We start from the raw sequence: 8,364 nt of genomic DNA on the forward strand, positions 1-8,364 counted from the left end.
CATTTGTATGCCTGCCTTTGAGAAATGTCAGTTCAGATCGTTTCCCTATTTGAACTTGGATGGTATATTTTGCTGTTGAGATGTTCAACTTCTTTGTATATTATGGATATTAATACCCAGTCTAATGAATAGTTTGAACATCTTTTCAATCTTTTGTAAATAAGTAAATATGGGATTTAATTAAAAAAAATTTTTTTTGAGACACGGTATTACTCTGTCACCCAGGTTGGAGTGCAGTGGTGCAATCAAGGCTCACTGCAGCCTCAGCCTCCTGGACCCAAACCTTCCTCCCACCTCAGCCTCCTGAGGACCTGGGACTCCAGGTACTCACAGCTAATTTTGAATTTTTTTGTAGAGAGAGGGTCTTGCTGTGTTGCCCAGAGTGGTCTCCAACTCCTAGCCTCAACTGATCCTCCCACTTCAGCCTCCAAAAAGCTGGGATTACAGGACTGAGCCATTGTGCCCAGCTTGAATATCGGATTTTAGGCATTAAGCAGGGACAGCTGTGTGGGTGAGCGTAGCTAAGGAGCTGTGTTCTTCAGTCAGAGAGCATCCCACCAGGCATTCATTAAGCCCGGACTGTGCTCAGAGCGCTGGAGGAAATGGTGGAGCTGCGACACTGGGCTCCTGTGGTCCTGCAGCAGTGCACGTCCACCAGGGAATCAGAGATGACCAGTGAGTGTGTCCCCAGGAGCATCACGCCCACCGGCCAGGCCCACCTGAGCCTCAGTCCCCGAATTCCACAGCCTTACAGCTGTTTTCACCCATGAGCAAATAGCTCTGCCTTAGGGCTGGTCTAGAGGAAATGGGGCAGGCAGATGTCTATTCTCCTTCCCTTTGCACAAAGCCCTGCAGCAAGCGTGGATGCCCTCATGTCATGTCTCCTATAAAGCAGAATCAGGCATTGGGGGGGAGGGATGGGGCCCTCATGACATAGAGAGGATAGTTGGCTGGGGAGACAGCAGCGCCCCTGAGTGTCAGCTCTTGGTCTGTGCCGCAGAGCCTCAGCACAGCATGGCCAGCTGCTTCAGCCTCCATCCACTTCAGCTGCCTCTGCTTCACTCCCTTGCAAAGGATCTGCAGGTGTCCCTCGGTTCAGGGCCATAGAGAGCACAGGGAAGCCAGGTGTCCGCTGTGCCTCCTGAGTGCACTTGCCCAGGAGGCTAAAGCAGAGTTGTTCAGGGCAGATAAAGAGGGTGTGGACAAACAATCCCAGGGCTGGGGGAGGCTTCCAGCACTGTCATAAGCAGCCCAGACTCATGCTCTTACTCCATCGGGGCACAGGCACCCCCTTCCCCACACTAGGATAGTGGCCCCTCAGCAGAAGGGCAGCTGGGGCCTTAGGGACACAGGGTTCCACTCCATGATGGCATGAACCCTCCAAACCTAGAATGGACCCCCATTTTGATGGGGAAAGGGCTCCACTGGTTGTGTACACCATCTCCGGCCCTCCTGGTGTGGTCTAGTCCCAGAAACAGCCTCTGAGGGCAGAACCTGGGGTCTCCCTTCACCTGGAAAACAACAGGTTACTCGACTGCCTGGGCCTGGGTCCTGAAATCAAGGCTAACTAACTAACGACAGAATCTGCCCAGAAATGCTCTCCCTAATCCTCATTCCTTTCCCCACCTCATTACTACCTTTGACTCTGCTTCTGTTTCCCTCTGTCTCTGTGTCTGCCTCAAGAGGGTGGGTGATCTCTTGCTGTGACTGCATCTGACACATGTCCTGTACCAAGTGACTTTTTAGGTGTCTCCATTGCAAGATGTCATTCTGCTGAGCTCTTTCAGGCTCTGTGTCCAGATTCTGAGGTCTCTGACCAATTTGGAGGGCAGTGTCCCAGGTCGGCAGGTCTCTGAGCTGTGGAGGACTTGTGTCCAGGGTGACAGTCCTCTGGGCTGGTTAGGGTTTTCTCCCAGCGTGGGAGGTGTCTGATCTACTTTAGGTGTTGTGTCTAGAATGCAAGGCATGGGAGCAGTTCTGTATTTCAGGAAGTAGGGTTTGAGCTCTCCCTAGTGTCTGTGTCAAGGATGGGATACAGTAGCGCCCCCTGGGCTCCATATCCTAGGTTGTGAGAGCACTGAGGTTATTCCAAACTCACAAAGATGTCTGATCCGTTTGGGGTCCTGCGTCCTGAGTGTGTCCTCTCTGGTTATGAGTCAGCACCCAAGGGGTTGAGGCTGCTGACATGTTGAGGAGTTGCTGTGTCTCAGGTTGTAAACTCTCTGCTGTGTGGGAATAGCGTGTCCCACACTCGAATGTCTCCCAGGTGTTTCTTGCAGGTCACATTGTGCCCAAGGCCTCTGTATTCCCTGTCCTGGTTCCCTCAACTATTTCTGTGTCTACATCCCATAGTGGGCGCACTATGGTTTTGTGAGCTTCTGTATCTGGGGTGTGAGGTCTGTGAGGTAATTGGGTTTCTACATAACAGGTTCTAAAGTTTCACACATACACAAGGGTCTAGATTTTACAATCTGACATCTCCAAGCAGGCTGTGTCTGTGTCCTTCACGGAGCTCTTGGAGGGCTCTGATTTCTACAAACTGTTTAGTGTTGTGTGTCCAGGGTTGAGGTCTCTGAGCTGCTCATTTCTGGGTTGTTATCTGGGTTCTCTATGTCATTGGGGTCTCTTGAGCTTTGTAACTCACCCTGTAGGGTCCCTGAGGTATTTCAGAGTCTGTGTCCAGGGTAGGAGATATCAGAGCTGGTGGGTGATGTGAGTCCTTGTCTGTCTTTGGTCCCGTGTTCCAGGGATTGAAATATTTGTCCTCTTTTGGAGATCATCTCCAGCATGAGAGACATTGTCACACAGCAAAGTCCAGTCATGAAGTGTTTGTGACCTTCTCCTGATGTTTGGGATTCATCCTGTGCAGTCAGTGAGACCTTGTCTCGAGTTGGCTTTCCCAGACTTGTCCACTCCAGCCCCTCACAGCTCAGCTTATCTTTCTAGACCCCTGAGTTTACACAGCTGGCTTCCTTTACAGTCACCCCTGGGGTTGGAGTCAAGCAACTGTTTTGAGAGTCACAGGTCCCCCTCAGTACCTGTTGTGGAGATCTCAGTGTGGGGAGGTATTTCTTCTGTGTCTCTGACAAAAGACACAGAACAGGGCCCCCTCTCTCAGGGATGAACAGGACCTGTCCATGTGGTCCTGAGTCATGTGGTCTGTCTCCTGCTAGAACTCACTGACACCCAGAAAATAACCTGGACACGGTGTCCTTGTTGCAGCTCTCCAGAACACATGCCTCAGACCCGGGATCCCCTGTGCCCTGGGGGGATGGCAGGAGACTCTAGTTGTTCGGATCATCTTCCCAAACCCCAACTTTACTTTTACATGATAAGGATCTACAGAGTGGCATCTTGGCCCCTTCCCGCACACAGAACTTCTGAATGCAGAATTCGGGGCTAGGGAAGAGAGGGAGCGCAGGTAGATGCCATCGGTGGCCGAGGGAAGGCGTGGGCCTGAGACCGTCTCAGCTGGAATATAGGACTAATGGGCACAGACCATTCAAGAGAAATGTGTGTTGGGCTGAAGAAAGTAGAAACTACCCCCAGAATGTCCCCTCCGTCTCTAAGACATGCACGGTTTAATTTTGTTATTTTGTGAGGCTCTTTGCACAATGATGCAAGGATGCATAGAGGGCTCTGTCTCGTAGGGGACAATGAGACCCTGAATGGTCTCACAGTCTAGTGGGGGAGGCAGATGTGTTCCTTCAGGCAACAAATATGTATGAAGGTCTTCTACGTGCCAGGCACTGCTTCAGGTGTGGGGATACATCAGGGAACCATATCAACAGAAATCCCTGCCCTGAATCTGATGTTCCCTGAAGGGGACATGATAGGTGGCAGACAGCAAACCCTCCACAAGGGAATCTAGTAACTGTTGGAAGTTATGAACAAACTGTACCTGAGACAGGTCTCAATTAAGAAGTTTATTTTGCCAAGGTTAAGGACGTGCTCCTGACACAACCTCAGGAGATCCTGACAAAACATCTCCAAGGTCGTCAGTGTACAGCTTTGGTTTATACACTTTGAGGAGATGTAAGACATCAATCAGTGCATGTACAATGTACATTGGTTCGGTGTGAAAAGGCTGGACAATTGTAGGTTGGCGGGGCAGCGGGGGGTCTTTCAGGTCACTGGTGGATTCCAAGATTTTCAGATTGGCAATTGCTTGAGTTTATCTAAAGACCTCCAACCCATAGGAGGGAGTGTCTGGATTAAGATAAGGCATTGTGGAGCCCAAGGTTCCTATGCCAATGAAGCCCCGAGGTAGCAGGTTTCAGAGAGTATAGGCTGTAAATGTTTCTTATCAGACTTCAAAAGGTGCTGGACTCTTCGTTAATTCTCTCCTAGGTCAGGAAAAAGACCTGGAAAGGAAAAGGGATTTTCTACAGAATGTAGACTTCCTCACAAGTGGTGGCTCTGTAGGGCTATTTCAAAATGTGTCAAAGAAATATATTGTTGGGTGAAATACTTTGACTTCTTTCAGGGCCTATTTGTAATGTGATGCTATGCTAGTCAGGGTTGAACTTGGTATCTTATTGCTAAAGCCTTAAGATCTCTTCCTTAAGATAACAGAAATGCTGGTCAGTTGTACCTGAATTCCATAGGGAGAAGGGTGTAATGACGCATGTCTGACCCACCCTTCCTATGATGGCCTGAACTAGTTTTTCAGGTTAACTATGGAATGGCCTCGGCCTAGAGGAAGGGTCAATTCAGATGGCTGGTGGGTGGGGCTTACAATTTTATTTTTAGTTTATAAAGGTGATGGGGTTCTGTTAAAAAATATCCAGATGGTGGTACAGGGACTGGGAATAGGGGGAGGAACTGGGTGGGCTGCAGGTTAATTATGACACAGAGTGACCAGGGTAGCCTGGGCTGAAAAGGTGACATTTTCACAAAGATGTGAAGGGGGAGGAGTCAGGCAGATAGCTGTGGTGAAGGGGGAGGGGTCAGGCAGATATCTGTGGTGAAGGCCTTCCAGACAGAGGGACCAGTTGGGAATAAAAGTCAGAGGCTGAGTCATCCCGACACAGCGCACCAGCAGGAAGCTGAACGGAAGGCAGGAGGTGCCACGGTGACAGAGACAGGATCCTGTTGGGCCAGGTATGCTTCTGCTCTGCCAGTGAGATGGAAAGGGAAAATAAAGGGCCACAGATGCCAAAAGCACATCTGTGCAGCCTGCACAGTTCAGGCATAAGAGGGACCCGGGCAGGAGCAGTCAGAACCAGGAGGGCTTGGGCAATAAACTAGGACAGGCAAGGGCAGCTGATGCAGCCCACTCGGANTGACAGATGTGCTCATCCAGGTGTTCATGTCCTTGTCGCCGTGGACATCTGTGTTGCAGCCACAGAACCACATACTTGATTAGGAGGCCAGAACCCAGTCAACAGTCCTCCTTCCCTACAGATCTTGGGGGAGGTCCACGTGCACTTGCCATGGGCTACTCGGACAGTTTGGTGAACCCATCACTGTGGTCCCCTGGGAGGCCAGAACTGAGCCTGGTGGAATAACATACTGGCTGAAACATATTTAAAAATTCTGGCCGGGTGTGGTGGCTGACACCTGTAACCCCAGTACTTTGGGAGGGTGAGACAGGCAGGTCACTTGAGGTCAGGACTTCGAGAACAGTCTGGCCAACGTGGTGAAATGTTTCTACTAAAAACACAAAAAAATTAGCTGGGTGCAGTGGCTTGTGCCTGTAATCCCAGCTACTTGGGTGGCTGAGGCAGGAGAATAGCTGGAACCCAGGAGGCAGAGATTATAATGAGCTGAGATTGTGCCACTGCACTCCAGCCTGGGTAACAGAACGAGTCTCTGTCTCAAATAAATAAAGTTGTAGCCTCTTTTATTAGGAGTTCTGGAATTAGGGAGGAGAGTTACAGCCCTCCTCCCAGACTCCAAGGGAAGAGAATCTCATTGCACAGATGTCCTCTGTTCACTGTATTCTCCTGGAGCATTTCTAATGCACACAGAGCTGCTACAATCATAGCCATTACTGACCAAGTACCCTGGGTGAAATTCCCTTATTAACCAAGTTAACTTGTTCTGAGTCCTGACTGGACACTCTAGGAATAGGGCAATGCTTTCGGCCGTATCCTTGCCAGCAAATGACCCCCACACTGGAGAGCCATGGCAGAATTCAACCCACAGTCCCCTAGAAGCACACAAGAGAGCACCCTACCCTCACCTGCAGGGTGACAGACTCTTCAGAAGAGGGGAGGTGTGGGCGGCAGGCACTTTGATTCTGCACAGCTTATAGCCTAGAGAGCTGAAGAACAGGAGGAGCCAGATTCCCATCCTCAGTCTGTTGATTTCCACACTACATTTGGAGTCTGATCAACTCCACAGCTGTGTTGCAGCCACTAACAATGCTGCCTCTGCTCTGTTTGCCTCTAGATTCTTCCTATCTGTAAAAATGAGGATGGAGACATAATTTAGGGCAGGGGTGGATTGCAAGTGTCTCTGCAATAGGGCAAAGTGCCTCCTGGAGAGCCCCAGAAGACAAACTCGACTGTTAGCTGTGAGGCAAGGGACTCCGGGCTGTAGTAGGAGCGGCGGGGAACAAAACTTTTCAACACTGAACTGAGGAAGGAAGTGGATTTTTATTTGGGCAGGAGCTGCGGGGGGCTACAGCCTTATCCAAGAAGCTCCCTGAGCTGCAGCTTCTCTCCCTTTTTATATGCTTACAACGCTAAAGGGGGAACTGAGGGGGGACTATGCCATTGTTCATTTGCTGGACGTCCAACCTTACAATTTTTTTGGCTTTATTGATTTGCTAATTTATATGCAGCGCAAGTGGAGACCAGCAAGGGAGGGGGCTTACAGAGACCAGACAAAAGCAACAAGCTGTTTGTTGGCGGAGGTGTTTCCAGGAGGGAACCTGGTCTGTAGACATGTGGGGGCGTGAAGCAGTGCCGGGCTCCAGCCAGCAGAGATAGCATTCATTTGCAGCTCTTTCAAGGTTAACAGATAGCAGAGACGCTGGGAACGAAAGAGGGAGTCATTTTCCCAACTCTTTGGTATTTCATTATTTTTCCTTTTTCACCCTCCTTCCCATCTGAAGGTTGGGGGAAAGAGGTAAAATTAAAAGAGGTGAGGGGGGTCTCCCCTCTCAGGGGCAGCTTCAGTGGACTGTGTTAGAACCTTGCAGGGTGGCTTTGCCCTGCCAGGGGCCTGGATCTCACACAGATGGATGTGGTGTCAGGACCAGACTGACTATCCCGTCACGGAATAATATCTGCATCTCAGCAAGGGAAACATAAGCAAAGTATGTTGTCATGAGTTTAAAGAGGCTTGGCTTTGGAGTCTGAGAGAACCCACATGTGAGTCCCAAATCCAGCCTTTTTCTGCTTCAGCGCCCTGACCTCTTTCAGCTTGGTTCCTTATCTGTAGATGGGGGTGATACTTACCTCTCTGGGTCTTTGGGAAATCAACACTGCACATGCATGGCACACAGTAGGTAGTAGGTCCTCAACAGCCAGGCTCCAGGAAGAGCCATTCCCACTGTGCCATGTTAAGGGCACATCAGCGTGGGGGCCAGCATGCCAGGACAGTGTGAGTCCAGTGTACCCTACAGCCGGGGTTCAGGCTTGGGCTGCCGGTGGCAAGACCAGGGCCATTTCCATCTTTTCTCTTTTATTGTCCACATGTCCAAAGCAGACACTTCCTTTCATACTCAGGTGTGCCATGCTAGGAGCTGACATAACAGGCTGTAGTGAACAAAGCTAAGCCTCAGAGTCCACTCTGTGGCAGGAAGGACCAGCTGTGAGGCAGGTCCTCAGCCCACATCACTTCATGATACTGAACCTGGGGCCACAATTCCAAACTCCATGTTCACACACAACAATGAGTCTATAGGAATAAAGGAGAAATCAATGTATGTATCTTTATTATTATTTATGTTTTTATTGTATAGATTTAAGATATAAAACATTATGTTGGCCGGGTGCAGTGGCTCACACCTGTAATGCCAGCACTTCGGGAGGCCAAGGCGGGCGGATCACAAGGTCAAGAGATTGAGACCATCCTGGCCAACATGGTGAAACCCCGTCTCTATCTTAAAAATACAAAAATTAGCTGGGCGTGGTAGTGCGCACCTGTAGTCCCAGCTACTTGGCTACCTGGGAGGCTGAGGCAGGAGAATTGCTTGAACCTGGGAGGCAGAGGTTGCAGTGAGCCGAGATTGCGCCACTGCGCTCCAGCCTGGTGCCTGGTGCCACAACAAGACTCTGTCTAGAAAAGAAAAAAAAAATGATGTTATACACACAAACAGTGAAATAATTGCTATAGTCAGGCAAATTAATCTGTCACCTTCCTCAGTTACCTTCCTGCAGCCAATTCTTTGCAAGTAAACTTATCCCAAAA

General features: G+C 49.9%; 1 protein-coding gene across 4 annotated transcripts in view; it reads left to right on the forward strand.

The window, feature by feature from the left end:
• Positions 1 to 8,364, forward strand: part of LOC108298826 (protein FAM156A/FAM156B) — a 36,025-nt gene that overhangs the window by 11,378 nt on the left and 16,283 nt on the right. The gene's annotated exons all lie outside the window — the stretch shown is intronic.

Source organism: Cebus imitator, unplaced genomic scaffold (assembly GCF_001604975.1).
Source record: "Cebus imitator isolate Cc_AM_T3 unplaced genomic scaffold, Cebus_imitator-1.0 Scaffold1115, whole genome shotgun sequence".
NCBI lineage: Eukaryota > Metazoa > Chordata > Mammalia > Primates > Cebidae > Cebus > Cebus imitator.